Below are 26,222 nucleotides of genomic sequence, written 5' to 3'. Positions count from 1 at the left end.
AAGATCCAACAATTTTACACAGTAGACTGATATGAAAAAAAAAAAAAAAACATTCACAAACTGCTTGATTTAAAGACAGGAAGAAAGGGAGATCTAGGAGTAGACTATCAGAAATGGCCAAAAATGAACTGTGATAGAGAAATAATAAAGGCCAAAGCATAACAACTTTCACAAAAAAAAGCATGCACTAGAGACAACTGGGTCTTAAAAAGGTCCTGGTTATTGGAGTGGCATCAACTAGAAGATCTTTTCCACTTGCACATATATAATTTTCTAGCAGCAGGTTATTTCACCTCCTTAGAAACTGCTGCATATCTCCAAAATGTGTGCCTAAAAGGTATTAAATAAACCACTGTCATCCAATCAGTTATTTGAAGTTTTTTTTCTTGTTACATTATATCAAGCAATCACTGTCTTATGTGAATCCAGTCTGTGAATAAGCTTGTAGTACTTACTTTTGTGGTAATTTCAGAAGCAAGAGCCACTCTTGCTAGACCAAAAGGAAATTACCACCACAATCTTTGGAGGGTCCTTGTAAATATTTTGAAAGACCCTGTGTATTAGTGAAAAGGCTGGAAATCATACAGGAATATTCCCATCATATGGAATGAAAAACATTTATTTTGAAGGCCTAGTTGTAAGGAACTCTGGACCATAATTTTTGGATATTTTAAAAGGAAGCAAAACATCTGTTAGAGGAGTACTCCATTTTAGAATAAATTCATAGAAGACTACTGGGTGACATTTCCATTGGTGGAAGTCCTGGTCCTGTTAAGCTTGTGTGCTGCAATATTTTACAGTGACGGGATATTCAAAACATGAAGAGTCAACATGAGTTGAGATATTACCTCCCAGGCCATCATAGCAAGTCTGCAAAGGGGAAAGGATCTGGTATCCTATTGATTGTGTATGTACAATATCACTGTGGAATTTTGCATGATAACTTGTAGAAGTCCTGGAGACTAGAAATTAATTAGGGCTTTTAAAGCAAAGATTACTGTCACCATCTATAACATTTATTTGATAGTGTCTGTCCTTGAAATTCCACAGGCATTGCTCTTTCAATTATTTTGAAACTACTTGTGATGTCCCTTCTCTGGGTCAGTAATCAAGGAGCCTGAATCTTCACCACTGACACCAATGGGGCACGTTCACTTATAACAAAAAGGATGCACACAGTATTTTCAGATCCAGCTCTCTGCACCAAGTACAATTTCCCTTAAGAGCATACAGGGAGCACACTATAAACCTGGTACTGAGTGTTCCTCTCAAGGCCCCAAATAACACTTCATCATTTTCTCAGGCGAAACCAGTGTTCTTTGTCCCTGTTCCAAGTAGCTGAAACACACATTGTTTAAGATTTGATTTTCTCACACACACACACACACACACACACACACACACACACACACACACGCCTGGGAAAAGCTGGCACAGATGTATCATCTATGCCCTCTCTGCTCAGAATATAAGGTAGACACACTGCCACCAGCCAGCTACTTTAAGGCTCTTACAGGGTATCCAATTGCTCTTAGTAAAATTAAAACTATACAAATGGTAATCTTTCCAAGCCAAGCAGCAAGACTTTCAGTCATGAAGCCTACAGTGTCATCAAATAAATGCAATTCTATCAAAGGTTAAACTATTTTCTAAAAGACCAGCCAGAACGAAAGGTTTAGATATATTTAATAATAAATAATAAATAGAAAACATGAAAATACTGAATATCTATTTATAATAAACACCACAGTTTCAATTCACAGGAAATATAAAAACAACACAGATGGAAAGGTTCACTATATTTTCCTAACTGATGGAAGAATTACTGTTCCCTGGTTACTTACTAAAGCAAGGTGAGATGAACTGGATGAGCATCAGGTCCAATAACAAGAGTGTTAAGTGTCACTATCACATCTCTCACTAATATCTAAATACAATTGTAGTGCTGGCTATAGAATGACACCACATCTGGTCATTTGATTCTGTGGTTCCCACACTATCTCTGCTGACTAGAAGCTGAACCAGAATCTAGCACATATGTGTCACAATACACACTAAGAGCTTTGCTAAGGCATCTGGAGACTGTAAAACAATTCCAGTACTTTCATCCACCTTGTAGAGACTATCCAGACATTATCTGGTACCTTATGGTAGCAATTTGTTCAGCACCAGGGACAATAAGAGCAGGATCCCAGACCAGACATTACATCTTTGGCTGCGCTCAGACCTGTGAGGTAAAATCTTTATGGCCTAAAGCAAGTCATTTATAGTCTAAAAATTAAAAAAAACAAAAAAAAAAACAGAAACATCTGGTTAGCAGGCTGGAGAGGAATCCCCTGAAAAAAAGGGAAGAATACCCATGGACTCAAAACTCACAGTCTGATGCCATTGAATGATAGAGGCCAAGACTGAGGGAGTGGTTTTAAGGATTGCCAGGTTGGAAAGGGGGGGGGCAGGAAAAAAATAATCATTCAAACCTTTTGGACTGTTTTTGGATTTAGAAGGCTACTCTTTCATTAATCGAACCTACTGGTCACTGCTGTTTGAAAATTATGCTTGTTGGAACTTTGGTGTGAGTACTAGTTTGTTTCCTGGAATATGATTTTAGGAAGGTTGCAAAATCTGAATAAACCCTAGATCATTTTTTTCAGGTCAAACCTTGTAAGGACTTCAGGAGCAGAGGCTCCATTCTTTGTCCAAGGGAAACTAAAAGATCTCAGTTTCAATAATTTCTAGGAGGTTCTGAGAATTTTACCAAATAAATCTTCTCATGGCTGAAGCAAAAGCAGCAGCTCTGTATGAAGCAACAGTAAAGAGTGATTGGTTATGAGAAAGTAGACACAATTAACTGACTTAAAACAATTTTAACCTAAATAGAAGGAATATTAAGAATTATCTAGTGCATTTTCTCAAAAGAAACTAGAGAGAAAATGAACATGTGATCATGTTAGTTCATAGGTTCATAAGTTCATAGGTTGGTACTAGGCTATCAGCCCTAGGGCTTATACAAGCCTAGCCATAACAATTCCCTGGCTATTTCTTCCCACAGTAATTATTTAAAATGTCTGAAAGTTAATCTTTCTTCCCAAACCTGATAAATGCCCATCCAGGTCAGGGGGAATAGGCTTACCATTCAAAATCTATGTAGCAGCAGATTCTGTGGATTAAGATATCATGGCAGGATCTGATTTGGGATTAGAGAACAATAATTTACATGTCTGAGGTACTTTTATAACCTGACAGACCACTAGAGGTAGTGGCTGTCTGTCAGACAAGCTGCAAGCTATGAAAAAATGACCCTCTAAGGCAAACATCTCTGGAGAATCAGCTGCTGTTACAGGTAAGAACACTGGTAATAAAACATAGTATTTGCTAGGACATAGGGATCTCAGCCTGTTTCCACTGAAAACAAACTTTCAGGAAACATAAGTGTACTTGTGGAAAAACTGAAGAGGCACTTTCCTCAAAAACAGAACATTCAGCTAAAAGAAAAATACTGAAGAACAAAGCTCTTCCTCTCGGTCACTGCCATTCTTACTGGGATAACTGACAGCTGGAAGGGAAGCTTTCTTCTCCTATTAACAGTCAGTGAAGAAACATCTAGAGTTATTTTAAATGAGAAGAAACAGAAATACAAATATTCAAGGCTAGAATTAATCCATTTAATGATCCCAGAAAGTCCTCCATGTTCAAAGACAGAGCGATAGAGAGAAACCCACAGCAGGGGTGCTACACCAGGAACCCAAGTCTTGTTAATGCTAAGTGGTAAACCTTCATCCACCACTTCTCCTGAAACCATCAAGAGTGGTTCTTCTTGCCCAGTAAGGGCTAAAGACCAGCCTCAGATGATGTGACTAACTCTTGATCCCATACCTCTCAATTGTCTCTGATTTTCAGGGACATCCATGATTTTGATTCAAATTTTAGCTCTGTTCCTCTTAATCCCTCCTAAATTTGGTAAATTTTGGAGAATAGGTGGTGAATTATACTTAATAAATAATGACAATAATTAGAGTTATAGACTTCTTTTACTTTAGAAACTGTATATTAATTCACATTATTTTGTTCTGCCAGTGCCTAAAGTTAATATAACTAATATTTTAATAGTGTCTCTGACTGTCCCTGATTATTTCTGGATTTGTCCTCAATTCTTTTGAGATCTTCCCCTGTTTAGTTGAGAGCTATGCTTGATCCTTAGTGGCTATCGGTTCTATACCAGTTGGACTGAGGCACAAGGATGAGTGGTCAGAGCAACCCACTCTGGACACAGCAAATTCACACATTGGGGCCGAAGTAGTGATAGAGCCTGCTGGTTCAAGGCTCCCAAGAAATATATTTCTTGCAGATAAGGGAAGAGAACCAAAGAGACTGATATCTACTCTATGGTTTAGCAGAAAAGAGTACTGACACAGTGGGTAGTAGAGGCTGCATGAGTCAGTAAGCAAGTGATTATCAAAGTCACATTTTGAGTAAAAATTTTCAATGTCAGCTCCCAAAATTACAATATCCTGCCTCAGACACCATTATTCTACATATCAATGTAGAAAAATAGTAAAAAAGCACTTAAGCACAGTTTTTGTTTTCACATTCTCAGCTGAAAAACACATCCTTTTACATGTAAAGACAGTCCATAATATAACAATTCCTATCAAAAGGTAAATAAGCTTAATAAGCTTTTACTGAAAAAAACACATTTGTTCCCAGCATTAAAGGATTACCAGTTGACCATCAGCTCAATGAAGCCTGCAGAGGAAATCCAATTCAGTGGCAAGAAACCTCTGAAAATTTCAGTATGTGGTCCTCTGCTAGAGCTCTAGGCAGTTAGTTTGCATGGAGTGTGCCCTTAAGCATTAAAAAACTGTCTGGCAGGTCATATCCTTGGCAGGATATAACATATTTAGCATAGGCTACTGCAACATAGAACAGCTACTGGAATATCCTTAAAGAACAAACTATGATCACTGGCAGTTGAATATATTCTGTCTGCTAAATTTCAGTATTTGTATTGTGGTAAACATTGTAAGAAAAAAAATGCAAAAGTTGTAAAGAAATATCACTGCTGGAAAACAACTGTTTACAGACTATCTAAAATTAAAGTTTCTTTTACCAGTTGAAAGAAAATGTGTCAAGTTTCAAAAGTTTTGACATTAGAGATCATTAACTACTCATACAAACTGTAATCCCTAACCTTTTTACAGCTGTTATAAAAAAACTTGAAAAGAAATATACAAGTGACTGCATTATGAGAGCATTGGTATCTTTTTCTGCTTTCCAGTTGTCATGACATGAATGCCCTGATGGCTGGAAAAGGCCTTCTTGCCTAGAAGAATAAGATTTGCCCAGTGCAGGGGCACATCAATGGTGTAATTAACACTATAATGAGCATGCTCAGTCTGGGACCATCCTGCTGAGGGAACATGCCCACTATATGCCCCCTGTATGTGGCAGACCAGGGAGAAAATTCATTGGGAATGTTGGGGATCTGAAGTCATAAGCAACTAGCAAAAGAAAAAAAAAAAGGAAAAGAAAATGATTTTACACAAAAGTTTTAGGTGTTGTAGATGTGGAGGTACCAAAACCTATCCAAGGATGCTAATACATACATACAACTGTTTCAAACACGGACATTAATGCCCCTATAGCCTGCAATATACCAAAACACGTGTTCCCATAATAAGTGTCCGTGCTGTTCTTAAACATATCTAAACTAGTACTTGCTTTAATGTAATTTGGTAGTCTGTTTCATGCATCAGCTACTCTGTCAGAGAACCAATTAGTACACTTCTCATTCCTGTAGAATCTTTTACATAGGTTGTCTGATGATTCTCTAGTACTTTTTGATAACCCCAAACATTCCCAGAGGTAGTTGCTCTAAATGCCCTATATACTTGAATAATATCTCCTCTTAGATATCTATAAAAGATATAAATGTTCAGATATTTTAGTCTTTCATAATAACTTAACTTTTCACATCCATGGATGCTCTTGCTCTATTTCTGCCATACTCTTTCCAGTTTACTCATGGTTGTTTTCTTATAAGGTTTCCATATTGTTATTCCATACTCAAGTTTGGGTCTAATATAACTAACAAACAATGACTTCATCATTTTTGATTTCCTAGACTTTATAAATATTTTTATACAACCTATAGTTTTATAACTATCATTATCCAATTCATTGATATGATTACAAAAAACTCAAAGCTGGATCTACCCATATACGCAGGTACTTAAATGAATCTACAGTTTCAATCACTGTGTGCTATATTAAATAATTACCTTTCAGCTTGTCCCCCAAATCTCATATGCTTAGTTTTTGATGTATTTATCAGCATATTATTCTCCAGTGCCCAAATGGTCAATTTAGTCAAGTTCTTTTGCAGACATACCTTATCTGTAACATATGTAAGCAGTTTACCCAATTTCAGGTCATCTGCATATAGACTGCAGAACACCTCAGATGAAAACATTAGGTCTGAAAGATTCAATCTAAATAAGCCTTGTGGGACAACCTGACTGTAGCCAAAAATTTTACCTGTCCAATTGTTGTATGATACTTGCCATGACCTATTTGTAAGCCATGCAGCTATCCATCTTATCAAGAGTACATTGATACCCAGTTGTTCTAATTCATTGATCGGTGTTTTGTGTATGACCTATCAAATGCTGAAGTTAAATCTATATAAATTACATCACAGCACAATTTTTCATTCATAGCTGCTATTATATACTGCTATAGAACATCATGTTGCAGGTGGTAATAGATCTGTTTTCAACATGTGCATGTTGATACATGGTTTCAAGACCCAACCTATCCAGTTCTGACAATAACTTATCCAATATTACCCTTTCCATTATCTTGCCATAACATGAAAGTGGACTTAAGGTTCTTTATGACTCTGGGTTTGTCCTAATCCCCTTTTCCTTAAAGAGAGGTTTAATAAGCACATGATTCCAATCTTGAAGACTCTCCCCATATTTATATGACCTAGCATATAATAGATATAATGATACTATAAGTTCTTGCTGAAGTGTTCTCACCTCAGGTCATTATTAGTAATTCCATCTCCTCCCTGTGCTTTGTTTGGATCCAGTTTGGGCAGTTATTTTCAATATAATCTAATTTGATTCCAGTATGTGAGGTTACCTGGATGTCACTAGGATAACTTATCATCCCCTTTGTGGATCCAAACTGTTTTGCAGAAGATATATCTATAATCTGTTGTCTCTGAGAATAAATTTTGGAACATACACACAATTTATCAGTTTGTATGTCTTCACTCCTTCCACATCTCATGTATCAATGAAAAGGTTCCCTATTATGCTCAATATCTTTATATACATTTTCTTCAAATTGTTCTTGATCTTGTCTCACACTATGATTAATGTGTTTGTCCAGCTTGTTTATTTCAGTTTTCTAGGTTGTAGTTCAGCCTCCCTTTCATTTCTTATACATTTTGTCTCTCATCTAAGTCAGGTATCTTGTTGGCATGGAAATATATCCCCTGACATTGACCTAGATCATGATGTTAAACATTTTTTTTTTATTTTTTGCAGTCAAACAATTTCAAAACTTTTCACATTCTACCTGCAGTTTTTCCACAGAACACGTCACTACAGTTAGTTTTACATAATGACTGTTTTGCTTCCATCCATATAATCTATAATTAATCTTCTGTGCATTGGTTTACATTTCAGTTTGGCATAATTAGCCCCTAACCACTGCACATCAATGGTGGTAAAACATGACTTGAAGTAACAATAATTTCTTTAGGAACACAATCCCCTGGATTTACTATTCCTCTGTGCAGGACTTGCTTAGTCCTGCATGGAGGTGGCCGTCTAGGAGCAGGACAGCAGCGTGCCATGCATAGTTATGAGGCATGCTGCCTTAGCTCCTAATCTTACACGAAGCATGTAAAAGTTCAGGGGGCATGTCTGAAAGCAGAGCTCTCAGAATATACATGCCCTCGCAATGAAGAACAGCAGAAAGGGGCAAGAAATGAGCAAGACCGCTCATTGGTGTCCGCATAGCCCCACCAACATTCCCCCTCATGTACAACAGCAAGTAATCACCAATAAAATTAACAAACCCTTTTTTTTTTTTAATCTGATTAAAGCTAACTGTAGGTGCGCGGGTGTGCCCATTGCTTAGCTATGGTTAATGCATCTTAAATAGCTGAAGAGGATAACAAGGAAGATATATGCGAATGAAGCAGCATAGCAATAGTGTAGTCAGCAGAGCATTCGCCTTATGAGTAGGCATTCCCGGTTTGAGTCCCACTGCAACACATTCCATTTTCCATGGCAAAGCACGTTATGACTAATATTTATGTTGCATAGCCCACTAAATAACATATATCTATGAACTGGAGTACTGCAGTAAATGCACATGTGAGGTGTTAGTGTCATAATGAATAAAGCACTAGTAAGCAGGTTTAAGCACCAATAAGCAGAAGTAAGCATATTTAAGCACTAGTAAGTGAGTTTAACCCCGTTTGCATGAGGGTAAGCAATGTGCACACAGGTTAAGCAATTTTCAAGCTAACTTTCAGTAAGCATATGAAACAGGAGGTTAGCATTGCTTACCCTTGGGCAAACCTGCGCAAACCCGCTTGGGTTGGGAGGGTGGCCTAATGGTTAAGGTGTTTGCCTTACAAATGCAAGATGCAGGGTTTGAGTCTCACAAGGGATAATTGGATAGGCTTACAATGGCTCGCAAGAGCAGTTAGCCTAGTACTAACCTATGACCCTATGACCCTACAATTGCTCAAAAGTGCCTTAATCACTCTGTATCCAATGGCCCTTGCTCTGCCCAGCAACAAAATAAACAGTCATGCAGGTCTCAATCCTAGGACCCTATACACCATAGTCACAGTAGTTAACCACCAAGCCAACACAAAAGTACAGAAAAATGAGGTATCAGCAAACAAGTCTTCACCATTGTAAAACCAAACTGAACCTGTTAAAGGAATCAGTATACAGACATATGTGCCTTAACCAACTACGTAACATACATATGTGAACCAAAGTACAGCAGTAAGGCCAGACGTCAGGGGTAATTGTAATAGAGTGTTAAAGTCCCCAATAAAACACAAGGACCACATACAGTGTATGTACACACGAATTATGGATACCAGGCATACATATAAGGTGTAATGAATAATAACTCAATGCCAAAAAGGAATTATAAGGCAAAGTCTAATGTAAGCAATGCTAAGCATTGCACAGGCCAGCTTAGGAGGTGTAAGCAATTGGTTAGGCCAGCTAACTCAAAGTGCCCAGTGTTATACTCCTTTAAACAATGCCAACCCTAGGTAAACAGGTTTGCCCATAGCCTAGCCTTTTCAAAACTGGCCAATCACAGAAAAGTGCGGGAAATTGGCCCTACTTAAACCCAAGAGATGGGAATACATCTCATAAGTGGAAAGTGGTTGTAGCTTCCCCTTGCAGGTACAATGGCAGTAAGGGGAGAAGGTGTGTGCTTTCGGGCACAGCGCTGGTGCATCCAGGAGTCCAAAGTCATGGCAGGACTCCTTGTCAAAGACCATGATCAGAGACTGCTGCAGGGCCAGTACCAGGGCTCCCAATATAAGGTGGAGGCCTGGGACCATCTCATCTGTGACCTCACCAGTGCCACTGGCATACCCCAAACTGGTGAGCAGGTCAGGCATCACTATGCCAACCAGAAGCGGCGTAAGGGGGACCTCTTGGAGGAGTGGATCCAAGAGGCTAGAGTGGCAGGGGATGTTCCAGTTGGGTGTAAGTATCACCCCACTATGCATGTAATAATTGCCACCGCAGGTATATCATGGATAGGTATGGCTAAATATTCCTCTTATGTCTCTCACAGCTACAATGGAATGGGCTGCAAACCAGGAGGCCCACATCAGTCACCTGGTGAGGTTGCAAGGCAGGTCAGTAATACTCATGCATTTACTGTCATAAGAAATAAAACTAAAAGTAGTAGTAAATTAATTGCCTGTATGAAACCTGTATTGTTCAAGGCAAGTACTGCATACACTAGAGAATATGGCAGGAAGAGTTTCATATTGTTTGTATGTGAATAAAAGTGTAATAGCCTTACAATAATGGTCCAACTGCTGGACTGCATGTGTATACTCTGGTATCATATGGTAATGTAGATTAGCATTCATGTAATAGTACTGTTGCAGTAAGCACTATTACCCACACCGTGCACCATAAATTGAATGTGTAGGAATGCCTGTATATGACAAGTATAATCTCCAGAGGCCATTTAGTAGAACTGAGAAACACATAGACAGTAAACAGGGAAAATGCAGACAACAAAACCTGAATAGCACATGCAACTGAGATGTGAACTGTTGTTTTATTAGCACACACAGCCATGCTTCAAATCCTGCCAGTGGTAGTACTCTGCATACAGAATCAGTGGTGGCTGGTGACTTCAAATAAAAGGGGGGCTGCAGGAGACAGCTGAATGGGTGGGGTCAATGGGAAGGGGTGTGGACAACTAGAAAGGGGAGAAGCTATGCTCAAAACCACAAAAACTAAACATACTGCCCTGGGTGCCATACCGTCATTATGAGAGTCCAATCAAGACAAAATGAAGTGTAGAAGAATAAAAATATTTCAATGCATTGGCTGTATGACAGCTTAATATCTAGATGGAAACAAAAAAGGTTATGAGGCATGAAAAAATAAATTACTTTTTTTTAAATACATTAATGGAATGCCAGTCAAAATCAAGTATAAGAAAAACAAGCAGCACTCAACTCAAACCACTTCTTGCACTGCAGTTCTAATTATAATTTATATTCAGCTTTATTAAAGTACCAAGTAACATACTGAAAGTAGAAATCTCTGATGCCCCCACTTGTAAAAATGTTCCTTATCCAATAAAAGACCTGCTGCCTGACATCTACTTGTTTCATGGGGAGAACATGATCAAAGTAAAAAATGAAAAGCAAACAAGAAATAAGCTCAAGATACATTGCTTAAAAGGTTACTGTACAGGTTATGGACCACACGATTGGCATTCTGTTTACGGGTAAAGCCTGCAGAGATGACTGGAAGTCTCCAAGTGTAATGAGACTCTTAAAATAATGTAATCCTGTTCTTTATTACAAATACTGGCATATGCATTTCAATACCCAAGGCTTATACATTATCTAGTTAAGTATTCTCTACATGGCAACATAAAGGCTGTCAATGCTGGCAATTCTTTAACAGTATGCTTATTAAAGCTTACTTGCATCTTGCAATCTCAGCCAAGCTTACCTGATGGTCATTAAAGTATTGCTACTTAAACACAGAGCAACAGGCACTTTGAGTAATAAGCATAAATCAACAGTACAAAAAATATGACAGAAACCAGACCATTCTGTAAAAATCAAGAACAGATGAAAAGCCACTCTAGTACTTGTGTCTACCTTGGATGGGGGGATACTCTTCACATTTACACTGCATAACTACTCCTTGCCTTGCTTCGACACATCCAGAGTCACTACATGGGGGAGTGGGGTGCAACAAGTATGTCACAGTTTGAAATGTCTCTGGCTGACTTGTGATGGCCCTGACACATTTGTCATATCTCTCAACCTCAGAGCAAGAAATCTGGGCAAAGTCATACAAAAAAATGGGACAAAGGCCCAAAAATAAGGACAATTTTTAAAATATTGCTCTTATAAACTTAGAAAGATAATAGCGGTCTTGCATTAGTATGAATTTTCTGAATGGTATGAAATCTGAAACTCAAATGTCTATCATTATTTTCTAACTTCAGTATTTAATGATTTGTCACTAATTTGCCAAAAAAACACAATTTTATGAAAAATGGACCAAAAATGTGATGTAAAAATACAAAATAGCAACACAATACAGCTGGGAACCTGTCAAAGAAGGGACACTTTAATATTAGTACCACTAACTTGAGCGGCTGACAAAATAAAATAATCTACATGCATTTCTGAAATAAAAGTAATCTAATGGATTATTACAGTTATTTCTTAATTATAAACCCTCCATGTTTTCTTCCAAAATTGCTATTTTGGTGAGGGATCATTAGGGGAAGAGCAACATTTTGAGCCAAAATCAGGGACAGTTGAGAGGTTTGGCTATGCCTAATTCTATAAAGCAATTTATTTGCATGTACCTCTCAACCTGTTAATGCAATAAATCAGGACAAGGCCAAATATATTGGGGGAACATATAAACAGTACTAAAAATTACTCTTGTATAAACTGAGACAGTTGATAGAACAGGTCTTACTTTAGCATGCATTTTTCAGAAGGTTATGAAGTCTGAAACTCAGTGTGTCATTAGTGACTCAATTCCTAAATGATTTGCCAGAAAACCACAAATTTTGTGAGGAATAAACCAAAAATAAGAAGCAAAAAATCTATTCATTCTTTGAAAATCTGGACAGTTGGGAGGTATGGTTCAGCTGGGGCTGCCTAAGTTTGCCGCCCTTCCCCCTCACAAAACCATGGTCGAATGAAGCCTCCCCCTGCAGCCATTCCAATGATCCATTACTTGGCTGTTTCACTTCATTTACCATAAACACTAATGTGCATACTGATTTACTTCTATGATGATTTGAACTTCATTTGAAAGTTTTATTTTGCATTTTACAGCACAAACACTAAGACATCTGCTAAACAAACTCGGCATTAAAACTTCTCTGCCATTGAAACTCACATTCATTGAAACAACATTGAAACCCACATTCAAAGAAAATACACCCATGGCAGATAAAGATTAATTCTGGGCTGTTTTCAAATCATAGGCCCCTTGCATATGAAACATACATGTGCTCTTTGATACACCTTCCTATTGCTTTGAACATTTTTCCAGTAAACAATGAAATAGAACGCATGCACCAATGACAAAACTGCCCAATTCAGAGCATTTCCATCATAAAAGTCTACTCAAACGTCTACAGTCCACTATTATCAGTAAATATGCACAATTCAACAGTCCACCATTATCAGTAAATATGTACAATCTCTGAAGTAGTAAAAAAGTCATCTAAATAATTCCACGTTAAATAAATCTGTAATGAAGAGGTTGCTGCTAATCACCTTTATATTTCATGGTTTCATTGAAAAATAAAGTGTTTGATGCCCCTGAGGAATAAGTTGCCTAAATTACATTAAAAATAAGCTAGTAATATTGCAATAGGAAATGGATGGCAAACTGATAACATGCTCATAGTTAGTATCTTAACTTTCAGTATGGCAGCATTCACCCCTTATGGGAGTAGAACCAACAACCTTCTGCATCAAAAGCAAGTACACAACCTGTTGTGCTATTAGCAAGGTGAGCTGATTTAGCATAATCAGCACTAAACTTCTCTTCCCCTGCAGCTCTCAGCTCCTTGTAAAATCTACTCAATACTCAACTGCATCTCAACTTCGCAGCACAAGAAATCTGGAAAAAGCCAAATTTATTGGGGTGGGTCAAAAGGGCAAAAACCAGGGGCACATTAAACATTGCTTGTATAATCTTGGAAAGCTGCTAGAATAAAATGCCGTGTTACCACCATACATTTTACTGCCAAGGTCCCTGTGCAAAAGAGTCAGAACAGCATACCACTATGCCAAATCACCTGCTTTGTGAAAGAAAAATGCTGTGTTACCACTGTACATTTTACTGCCAAGGTCCCTGTGCAAAACAGTCAAGAGCAACATACCACTATGCCAAATCAGCTGCTTTGTGAAAGAGAGGAAGACTGAAACTTAAATGGCTATCATTTAATGAATTCAGTTCTCAACATAGCTGTCAACCTCTTAGCACAAAACACCTGGACAAACCCAGTAATGAGGGAATACAGCCCTCAAACATATTCAGTGAATTCAGTTCTTGCCATAGCTGTCAACCTTAGCACAAAAACCTGGACAAAGCCAATAACAGGGTATTACAGTCCCAAAAATAAGGACAAATTTCAAAGCCAATAACAGGGTATTACAGTCCCAAAAATAAGGACAAATTTCAAAGCCAATAACAGGGTATTACAGTCCCAAAAATAAGGACAGATTTCAAATAGTCATCTTATAATCTTAAAAAATTGTTATAATAAATATGTGCCCATATATTTCTAGGAATACTAGTTTTTTACATCCAGAAGGTTTCTTTACGTTTACACCTAAATTTTACAGTGATTGTAATAGTGTCAATTTAATTTATTTAGCGACCTGTGATAACTGTGAAGTGTTTTATGTAGGACTAACTAAGAGGAGACTTCGTGAAAGGATTTATAATCATTGTTACGATATTAAGAAAGGACATGAAAGTAATGCTTTAGCTAAGCACATAAATGAATATAAGACTCATACTTTTAGCTTTAGAGTTTTGGAGACAGTACCTCAAAACCCCAGAGAAGGTGACAATAATAATCAGTTGGCAATTAATGAATTAAAATGGATATTTATTCTCAAAGCGCATGTTTATCCTGGCATTAATCAGTTTGTATCCATTAAACCCATTTTAAATAACAGGAAACTATAATCAAAATTTCTTTCAGATCCTATATATACAGGCTGATTTAGTTTAACCAAGTTTTATAGCTGTTGGTTCTTTTTTGATTCCTAGACATTTACCACTATGTTCCCTTTTTTACCATGATTGTCTATTAGATAAATTAGACAGTATTCTTATAATACATATGAATACTTTAGATCATGTGTATATAAATGAAGTAAATTTATTTGTGGTATAATTTATTAGGATTTATTTTAGTCTTTCACATATTCATTACATTTCATACATAATTTTCATACATTAAAATGAATTTGGTGGGGTCCCTTTATTTACTATATTGAATTTGATATAGTTTCTTGATCTATTACTATATATATATATATATATATATATATATATATATATATATATATTTATTATATTTATATATTTTTTTTAAATAAATTATAAAAATATAAATTCTAACATCCAGCTAAAAATGAATGAAATATATACATTACTAAAATGAATTTGATAATACTTTTGGGTCATAATTATGTGTATATATATTTCTACTTTTTATGATAATTTTTTAAAAAATTAAAAAAACTACAGTATTCAGTTATAAAATAAATCATGTTTATTTATGTATTTTTTTGTGCTACTCCTTTATATTCGTTTATTATTAGTTTGTGAAGATTGGGATTATAATGGGTACTTTGGCCAGCAGTATGTTTTAGTACATTATTTTATAATATACGATAATAACTTATGAGTTTTTTACTGATTTGTGATGAAATTTTTGTTTCATAAAAGTCATGGCTCCAGATATTTCATAGTAATTTAGCTTGGTTAATTATTTATTTATTACATTACTCGCATGATTATCACTGCAGCGCTATGCTGATCATGATGCTTGCTGTCACACTGGAAGTTTAATGTTTTTTTAATATTGTTATCATTCCGAACCATACAATGCATTTATATAGTTTTCACTACGATATGCTTTAGATGGTTGCAAACCTAAATATTTTGAGCTATTCTCATGTTACAATAATGAACTTTATATATTATTATTCTTGTCTTTATTATTACTATTGGTTTTAACTGGAGCATAGCTCGGACATTGAATTGATTTCCGTATATGCGCAGAATGGGATACCTTCAATGATTAATTCAAAACTATCTTGGAATTCCAATGAATTAAGTAATACTTAGTCTTTGTTTTTGAAGTGTTTCTGAAGGATTTTTGACATGTATAGGTCCATTGACTTACAAGTCACATATTGGATTGCATATACTGTTTATATCTAAATATACTGACAGAACCTACTGATAAGTCAATGTCAGTCCGGGAATAAATATGATGCTATAGGTTTCATATAAGCCTGAGTGCTGTTTACCTTTCAGGTAATATTAAGAAATGTTTATTTAGAAAAATTCTTTATGGGATGTTCACATGAACTAACTACTTAAATATGTTTCCGCTACTTTTACATAAGTTGAGGGATGTAGACCTTCAGCTTAATACGTAGCACATGCCATAATTCACATTGCATCTAGTTTGATAATAAAGCTTAGCTTTATTGGAGAGAATCAGTTAATACAAATGTTTCTGAGAATTATGTAGATTGCACGATAATTATTTCAATGACAGGTTTTTGCTACGGAACTTTCTAATGCACATCAAAAAATTTTTAAATTACCGTGACGTTTTAGTCTTGAATTTGGATATAATTTTATTCTTTGATGTTTCCTCAAAGTTTCAAAATTTCTTTTGAGCTGAAACTTTATAATGGCTACAAGTTTTATAAAAGTGCTTCCTGAAGTGATTTAGTAACCATGGAGAAAGGTTTTATTCATTATGTGTCTATTATGTTTTGTTTTGTCCTTATGACTTTTGAAAGGATAGAGCAATTAATTAATCAGGCAGTGATGCCAATTTAGTGTTGGTTTTAATTGAATTATTTGTTGGCTTGCGCGCCAAAATGTCTTATAAAATAACTGTGGTTTTTAGTTTTAAATTACATCTGAAGAAGCGTAGTTAGCTACGCGAAAGCGTTTGTGTTTTATGTTCGAATAAAGAAATACCATCTTTGAGATATTCCATCTCCTGTGGTGATTCCGTCTGGATCTGCAATTATTATTTTTTACGTTTTTCCAGAAGGGATCTTTGTTCACCTGCAACAGTTCGTTGGATATTTTTTCGCTTGTCTTTGCTGTTTGTGGGTTTAACTCATGGAGCAGATTGACATTGAGCTAGATTTTCATCCAGAGATGAGGACAACTACGCTACCGGCTTGGGATTCACTCAAGCATTGCAAAGAGAATCCTTTATTGACTCTGGAATTGACGAACAACGTAACTACTATGCCATCAAGTCCTAACGGTGAGAATATTACTGACTTCAACAGGCTTTGCAAACAGTTTCAGGATGATCTGTATCAACTACAAAGGTACGCATGGCAAAGACTGCACTTAGAAGCGTGTCTCCATTTTAAAATAGTACCTAGAGGCATGCGTGTTTTTTGTATGCCCTCTTATGGGGATAGTCATCCCACTTTATTGAGAAAATGGCAAGACCTTAATATACAACTTGGTTTTAGCTATATTAAACTTTTACTTGAATATTTTGCACCTCTTGAAACTGATTTAAGGAACAAAATAGATTTACAGCAAAATGCCATTTCTGAGCGTTTCAAGGTAGAATATTTCACTAAAAGGTTGGATAATGTATGGACACAGGTTCACCTATTTAGTGAACCACTTAAGCAAGTAAAACACAAAAAACTCATTAGGGATGCTAATGATTTTGCTCTTGGTCATGTCTTCCTATGGCCGAGAACTGAAAATGTGCGCATGCAGGCAACATCTAACACAAATAATAGAGCAGATGCACCAACTTCCTTTATTTCAACGCAAGGAAGTCTCATTACCGATACTAATGCAGCTTCTTCCTCTATTTCTCATGCAAATAAGATGGTGAATAATGACATGCTGCTTAAAAGTTTTCCTTCTAACTTTACCAATGATGTAAATTCTCCTAGTGACACACCCCCTCCTAACCAACAAGCAGCTAGAGCATTTATTTCGGCAGGCGCTAAACCTAAAGATACAGCTCCTGCTACTAACTGTTTTTTACCTTTTCCGGTGAAGCAACAAGGATGGAGAGGTCATTCCAACAGCAGGGGGCCACGAAAGAGAAAGGGTTCCGAAGAGAAGTATACAACCACAAGGAAGCAGAGAAATTGAACTCTCTTGTATATAACATATCCAGCTTTGCTTTGTCTGAATCTGATGTTTCTTTATTAGACAAAGGTCTTAACTTTATACCTTCTCAGACTAGTTATTTGAATGATGTTTTAACTGATTTAAGATTATTTTGTCGCAATGTGTCCTTGAAAATACTTTTTAAAAATAATAATGCCTTGGATACTGAAGGTTTAAAAAGTCTCTTTAGAAACAAAAGTAGCTTCATACCTTTCATGCCACACAATGTAGAAAGCTTCTTGAAAATGTGTGAGAACGACTTTTATGAATGGTTTGCCTTGAACAAAAAAAGATGTAGTTTCTTTAATGTCACTAAAGCAGAACAAGATTCACTTCATACTTTAAAAAGAAATACCGACATTATTATTAAGCCAGCTGATAAAGGTGGGGCAGTGGTCATTATGAACACTCCAGATTATATTGATAATATGACCACACTTTTATCTGATGTTACTGTCTATGAAATAGTTTCCCAGAATGTGTTAATAAAATTGTTAAAAGTGTACAAACTGACCTATATGATCTTCTGATGTGTGGTCAGATAAGTTGTGAGCTATATGAATACTTCCATATAGAATTTCCTACTATTCCTATAATCAAAGGCTTACCTAAGATACACAAAAATACCAACCCAGTACCCATGAGACCTATTGTCTCCAGTGAACGATGGATAACGTCGACCATTTCTTCCTTTATAGAAAGCCTCCTCAGACCTTTAGTGAACAAGGTTCCCAATATTCTCAGAGATTCATATTAACTGATAGAATTTTTGACAGATTTTAAGTTGGACAAAATGGATACAAATGTTCTGCTTGTTACTATGGATGTGAAAGATCTATTCACTTGTATCCCCAATGACTTGGGACTTCAAGCCATTAGAGAGGTACTTGTCATGCAGTCTCACTATAGTAATAATAGACAATTTTTGATTAATTATCTACTATAATTAGTACTTAATAACAATATCTTTTTATTCCAGAACAAGTACTATCTACAGAAATGGGGGGTTGCCATGGGCACCCCCTGTGCTAATAGTTACGCTAATCTTGTAGTATATAATTGGGAGCGTAACTATTTATTTAAACATGCACAATTTAGTAGAATAAAGTTATATAAGAGATTTGTGGATGACGTTCTTTTTATCTGGGAAGGCACAGAGGCAGAATGTATCAGGTTTATTAAAGAATTAGAAACCACTACCCCTTTTTTGAAGTTCACTGTAGAAACATCTCATACACAGGTACACTTTTTAGATTTGACACTAAAATTTTGTGAAGGCAAGATTGTTACCTCATTATACAGGAAACCCACTTGGAGGAATACATTACTCCGTTATGAAAGCATGCACCCCAGGTTCACTTTTCAAGGGATTGTTTCTAGCCAAGTACATAGGATATCTAGAATATGCAGTGACAGCAATACTTTAGAATCAGAACTTAATGAACTCGAGATTCTGTTCAAAGAAAGAGGCTATCCTGCGAACCTAATCACTGAATGTAAACAAAAAATTGTTAAAAATATGAACAATGGTTCTCATGCTTTAGAAAATGATATGAATAAAGTATATGGACCAAAGACAAACAGAAGAGGGAAATTCACTGATAAATTAGCTTATGTGACTAAATACACCAGTGATGTTGCTTGTCTCAACAGAATTATTAGTAGAAACTGGAATATTTTAATAATGGATTCGTTCACTAAAACCATAGTAGGTGATTACCCCAGATTCAGCTATAGGAATTGAAATAATTTAAAACAGTTACTCTGTTTAGAAAGGACTTGTCCCTATAGTGTTGGAAGGAGTAATCCACAGGGCACATTCCCATGTGGTCGTTGTCACATGTGCCCATATATTTCTAGGAATACTAGTTTTTTACATCCAGAAGGTTTCTTTACGTTTACACCTAAATTTTATAGTGATTGTAATAGTGTCAATTTAATTTACTTAGCAACCTGTGATAACTGTGAAGTGTTTTATGTAGGCCTACGAGGAGACTTTGTGATAGGATTTATAATCATTGTTACGATATTAAGAAAGGACATGAAAGTAATGCTTTAGCTAAGCACATAAATGAATATAAGACTCACACTTTTAGCTTTAGAGTTTTGGAGACAGTACCTCAAAACCCCAGAGAAGGTGACAATAATAATCAGTTGGCAATTAATGAATTAAAATGGATATTTATTCTCAAAGCACATGTTTATCCTGGCATTAATCAGTTTGCATCCATTAAACCCATTGAAACTATAATCAACATTTCTTCCAGATCCTATATATACAGGCTGATTTAGTTTAACCAAGTTTTATAGCTGTTGGTTCTTTTTTGATTCCTAGACATTTACCACTATGTTCCCTTTTTTACCATGATTGTCTATTAGATAAATTAGACAGTATTCTTATAATACATATGAATACTTTAGATCATGCGTATATAAATGAAGTAAATTTATTTGTGGTATAATTTATTTGGATTTATTTTAGTCTTACACATATTCATTACATTTCATACATAATTTTCATACATTAAAATGAATTTGGTGGGGTCCCTTTATTTACTATATTGAATTTGATATAGTTTCTTGATCTTTTACTATATATATATATATATATATTTATTATATTTATATATTTTTTTAAAATAAATTATAAAAATATAAATTCTAACATCCAGCTAAAAATGAATGAAATATATACATTATTAAAATGAATTTGATAATACTTTTGGGTCATAATTATGTGTATATATATTTCTACTTTTTATGATAATTTTTTAAAAAAAATTAAAAACTATAGTATTCAGTTATAAAATAAATCATGTTTATTTATGTATTTTTTTGTGCTACTCCTTTATATTCGTTTATTATTAGTTTGTGAAGATTGGGATTATAATGGGTACTTTGGCCAGTAGTATGTTTTAGTACATTATTTTATAATATACGATAATAACTTACGAGTTTTTTACTGATTTGTGATGAAATTTTTGTTTCATAAAAGTCATGGCTCCAGTTATTTCATAGTAATTTAGCTTGGTTAATTATTTATTTATTACATTACTCGCATGATTATCACTGCAGCGCTATGCTGATCATGATGCTTGCTGTCACACTGGAAGTTTAATGTTTTTTTAATATTGTTATCATTCTGAACCATACAATGCATTTATATAGTTTTCACTACGATATGCTTTAGATGGTTGCAAACCTAAATATTTTGAGCTATTCTCATGTTACAATAATGAACTTTATATATTATTATTCTTGTCTTTATTATTACTATTGGTTTTAACTGGAGCATAGCTCGGACATTGAATTGATTTCCGTATATGCGCAGAATGGGATACCTTCAATGATTAATTCAAAACTATCTTGGAATTCCAATGAATTAAGTAATACTTAGTCTTTGTTTTTGAAGTGTTTCTGAAGGATTTTTGACATGTATAGGTCCATTGACTTACAAGTCACATATTTTATTGCATATACTGTTTATATCTAAATATACTGACAGAACCTACTGATAAGTCAATGTCAGTCCGGGAATAATTATGATGCTATAGGTTTCATATAAGCCTGAGTGCTGTTTACCTTTCAGGTAATATTAAGAAATGTTTATTTAGAAAAATTCTTTATGGGATGTTCACATGAACTAACTACTTAAATATGTTTCCGCTACTTTAACATACGTTGAGGGATGTAGACCTTCAGCTTAATACGTAGCACATTCCATAATTCACATTGCATCTAGTTTGATAATAAAGCTTAGCTTTATTGGAGAGAATCAGTTAATACAAATGTTTCTGAGAATTATGTAGATTGCACGATAATTATTTCAATGACAGGTTTTTGCTACGGAACTTTCTAATGCACATAAAAAAAATTTTAAATTACCGTGACGTTTTAGTCTTGAATTTGGATATAATTTTATTCTTTGATGTTTCCTCAAAGTTTCAAAATTTCTTTTGAGCTGAAACTTTATAATGGCTACAAGTTTTATAAAAGTGCTTCCTGAAGTGATTTAGTAACCATGGAGAAAGGTTTTATTCATTATGTGTCTATTATGTTTTGTTTTGTCCTTATGACTTTTGAAAGGATAGAGCAATTAATTAATCAGGCAGTGATGCCAATTTAGTGTTGGTTTTAATTGAATTATTTGTTGGCTTGCGCGCCAAAATGTCTTATAAAATAACTGTGGTTTTTAGTTTTAAATTACATCTGAAGAAGCGTAGTTAGCTACGCGAAAGCACTTGTGTTTTATGTTCGAATAAAGAAATACCATCTTTGAGATATTCCATCTCCTGTGGTGATTCCGTCTGGATCTGCAATTATTATTTTTTACGTTTTTCCAGAAGGGATCTTTGTTCACCTGCAACAGTTCGTTGGATATTTTTTTGCTTGTCTTTGCTGTTTGCGGGTTTAACTCATGGAGCAGATTGACATTGAGCTAGATTTTCATCCAGAGACGAGGACAACTACGCTACCGGCTTGGGATTCACTCAAGCATTGCAAAGAGAATCCTTTATTGACTCTGGAATTGATGAACAACGTAACTACTATGCCATCAAGTCCTAACGGTGAGAATATTACTGACTTCAACAGGCTTTGCAAACAGTTTCAGGATGATCTGTATCAACTACAAAGGTACGCATGGCAAAGACTGCACTTAGAAGCGTGTCTCCATTTTAAAATAGTACCTAGAGGCATGCGTGTTTTTTGTATGCCCTCTTATGGGGATAGTCATCCCACTTTATTGAGAAAATGGCAAGACCTTAATATACAACTTGGTTTTAGCTATATTAAACTTTTACTTGAATATTTTGCACCTCTTGAAACTGATTTAAGGAACAAAATAGATTTACAGCAAAATGCCATTTCTGAGCGTTTCAAGGTAGAATATTTCACTAAAAGGTTGGATAATGTATGGACACAGGTTCACCTATTTAGTGAACCACTTAAGCAAGTAAAACACAAAAAACTCATTAGGGATGCTAATGATTTTGCTCTTGGTCATGTCTTCCTATGGCCGAGAACTGAAAATGTGCGCATGCAGGCAACATCTAACACAAATAATAGAGCAGATGCACCAACTTCCTTTATTTCAACGCAAGGAAGTCTCATTACCGATACTAATGCAGCTTCTTCCTCTATTTCTCATGCAAATAAGATGGTGAATAATGACATGCTGCTTAAAAGTTTTCCTTCTAACTTTACCAATGATGTAAATTCTCCTAGTGACACACCCCCTCCTAACCAACAAGCAGCTAGAGCATTTATTTCGGCAGGCGCTAAACCTAAAGATACAGCTCCTGCTACTAACTGTTTTTTACCTTTTCCGGTGAAGCAACAAGGATGGAGAGGTCGTTCCAACAGCAGGGGGCCACGAAAGAGAAAGGGTTCCGAAGAGAAGTATACAACCGCAAGGAAGCAGAGAAATTGAACTCTCTTGTATATAACATATCCAGCTTTGCTTTGTCTGAATCTGATGTTTCTTTATTAGACAAAGGTCTTAACTTTATACCTTCTCAGACTAGTTATTTGAATGATGTTTTAACTGATTTAAGATTATTTTGTCGCAATGTGTCCTTGAAAATTCTTTTTAAAAATAATAATGCCTTGGATACTGAAGGTTTAAAAAGTCTCTTTAGAAACAAAAGTAGCTTCATACCTTTCATGCCACACAATGTAGAAAGCTTCTTGAAAATGTGTGAGAACGACTTTTATGAATGGTTTGCCTTGAACAAAAAAAGATGTAGTTTCTTTAATGTCACTAAAGCAGAACAAGATTCACTTCATACTTTAAAAAGAAATACCGACATTATTATTAAACCAGCTGATAAAGGTGGGGCAGTGGTCATTATGAACACTCCAGATTATATTGATAATATGACCACACTTTTATCTGATGTTACTGTCTATGAAATAGTTTCCCCAGAATGTGTTAATAAAATTGTTAAAAGTGTACAAACTGACCTATATGATCTTCTGATGTGTGGTCAGATAAGTTGTGAGCTATATGAATACTTCCATATAGAATTTCCTACTATTCCTATAATCAAAGGCTTACCTAAGATACACAAAAATACCAACCCAGTACCCATGAGACCTATTGTCTCCAGTGAACGATGGATAACGTCGACCATTTCTTCCTTTATAGAAAGCCTCCTCAGACCTTTAGTGAACAAGGTTCCCAATATTCTCAGAGATTCATATTAACTGATAGAATTTTTGACAGATTTTAAGTTGGACAAAATGGATACAAATTTTCTGCTTGTTACTATGGATGTGAAAGATCTATTCACTTGTATCCCCAATGACTTGGGACTTCAAGCCATTAGAGAGGTACTTGTCATGCAGTCTCACTATAGTAATAATAGACAAATTTTGATTAATTATCTACTATAATTAGTACTTAATAACAATATCTTTTTATTCCAGAACAAGTACTATCTACAGAAATGGGGGGTTGCCATGGGCACCCCCTGTGCTAATAGTTACGCTAATCTTGTAGTATATAATTGGGAGCGTAACTATTTATTTAAACATGCACAATTTAGTAGAATAAAGTTATATAAGAGATTTGTGGATGACGTTCTTTTTATCTGGGAAGGCACAGAGGCAGAATGTATCAGGTTTATTAAAGAATTAGAAACCACTACCCCTTTTTTGAAGTTCACTGTAGAAACATCTCATACACAGGTACACTTTTTAGATTTGACACTAAAATTTTTTGAAGGCAAGATTGTTACCTCTTTATACAGGAAACCCACTTGGAGGAATACATTACTCCGTTATGAAAGCATGCACCCCAGGTTCACTTTTCAAGGGATTGTTTCTAGCCAAGTGCATAGGATATCTAGAATATGCAGTGACAGCAATACTTTAGAATCAGAACTTAATGAACTCGAGATTCTGTTCAAAGAAAGAGGCTATCCTGCGAACCTAATCACTGAATGTAAACAAAAAATTGTTAAAAATATGAACAATGGTTCTCATGCTTTAGAAAATGATATGAATAAAGTATATGGACCAAAGACAAACAGAAGAGGGAAATTCACTGATAAATTAGCTTATGTGACTAAATACACCAGTGATGTTGCTTGTCTCAACAGAATTATTAATAGAAACTGGAATATTTTAATAATGGATTCGTTCACTAAAACCATAGTAGGTGATTACCCCAGATTCAGCTATAGGAATTGAAATAATTTAAAACAGGTACTCTGTTTAGAAAGGACTTGTCCCTATAGTGTTGGAAGGAGTAATCCACAGGGCACATTCCCATGTGGTCGTTGTCACATGTGCCCATATATTTCTAGGAATACTAGTTTTTTACATCCAGAAGGTTTCTTTACGTTTACACCTAAATTTTATAGTGATTGTAATAGTGTCAATTTAATTTACTTAGCAACCTGTGATAACTGTGAAGTGTTTTATGTAAGCCTAAGAGGAGACTTTGTGATAGGATTTATAATCATTGTTACAATATTAAGAAAGGACATGAAAGTAATGCTTTAGCTAAGCACATAAATGAATATAAGACTCACACTTTTAGCTTTAGAGTTTTGGAGACAGTACCTCAAAACCCCAGAGAAGGTGACAATAATAATCAGTTGGCAATTAACGAATTAAAATGGATATTTATTCTCAAAGCACATGTTTATCCTGGCATTAATCAGTTTGTATCCATTAAACCCATTGAAACTATAATCAAAATTTCTTCCAGATCCTATATATACAGGCTGATTTAGTTTAACCAAGTTTTATAGCTGTTGGTTCTTTTTTGATTCCTAGACATTTACCACTATGTTCCCTTTTTTACCATGATTGTCTATTAGATAAATTAGACAGTATTCTTATAATACATATGAATACTTTAGATCATGTGTATATAAATGAAGTAAATTTATTTGTGGTATAATTTATTTGGATTTATTTTAGTCTTACACATATTCATTACATTTCATACATAATTTTCATACATTAAAATGAATTTGGTGGGGTCCCTTTATTTACTATATTGAATTTGATATAGTTTCTTGATCTTTTACTATATATATATATTTATTATATTTATATATTTTTTTAAAATAAATTATAAAAATATAAATTCTAACATCCAGCTAAAATGAATGAAATATATACATTATTAAAATGAATTTGATAATACTTTTGGGTCATAATTATGTGTATATATATTTCTACTTTTTATGATAATTTTTAAAAAAAAATTAAAAACTATAGTATTCAGTTATAAAATAAATCATGTTTATTTATGTATTTTTTTGTGCTACTCCTTTATATTCGTTTATTATTAGTTTGTGAAGATTGGGATTATAATGGGTACTTTGGCCAGTAGTATGTTTTAGTACATTATTTTATAATATACGATAATAACTTACGAGTTTTTTACTGATTTGTGATGAAATTTTTGTTTCATAAAAGTCATGGCTCCAGTTATTTCATAGTAATTTAGCTTGGTTAATTATTTATTTATTACATTACTCGCATGATTATCAC

Source organism: Protopterus annectens, chromosome 3.part0, assembly GCF_019279795.1.
Source record: "Protopterus annectens isolate FY-2018-M chromosome 3.part0, PAN1.0, whole genome shotgun sequence".
NCBI lineage: Eukaryota > Metazoa > Chordata > Ceratodontiformes > Protopteridae > Protopterus > Protopterus annectens.
The sequence above is the reverse complement of the archived record's forward strand: the minus strand, read 5'-3'. Positions refer to the sequence as shown.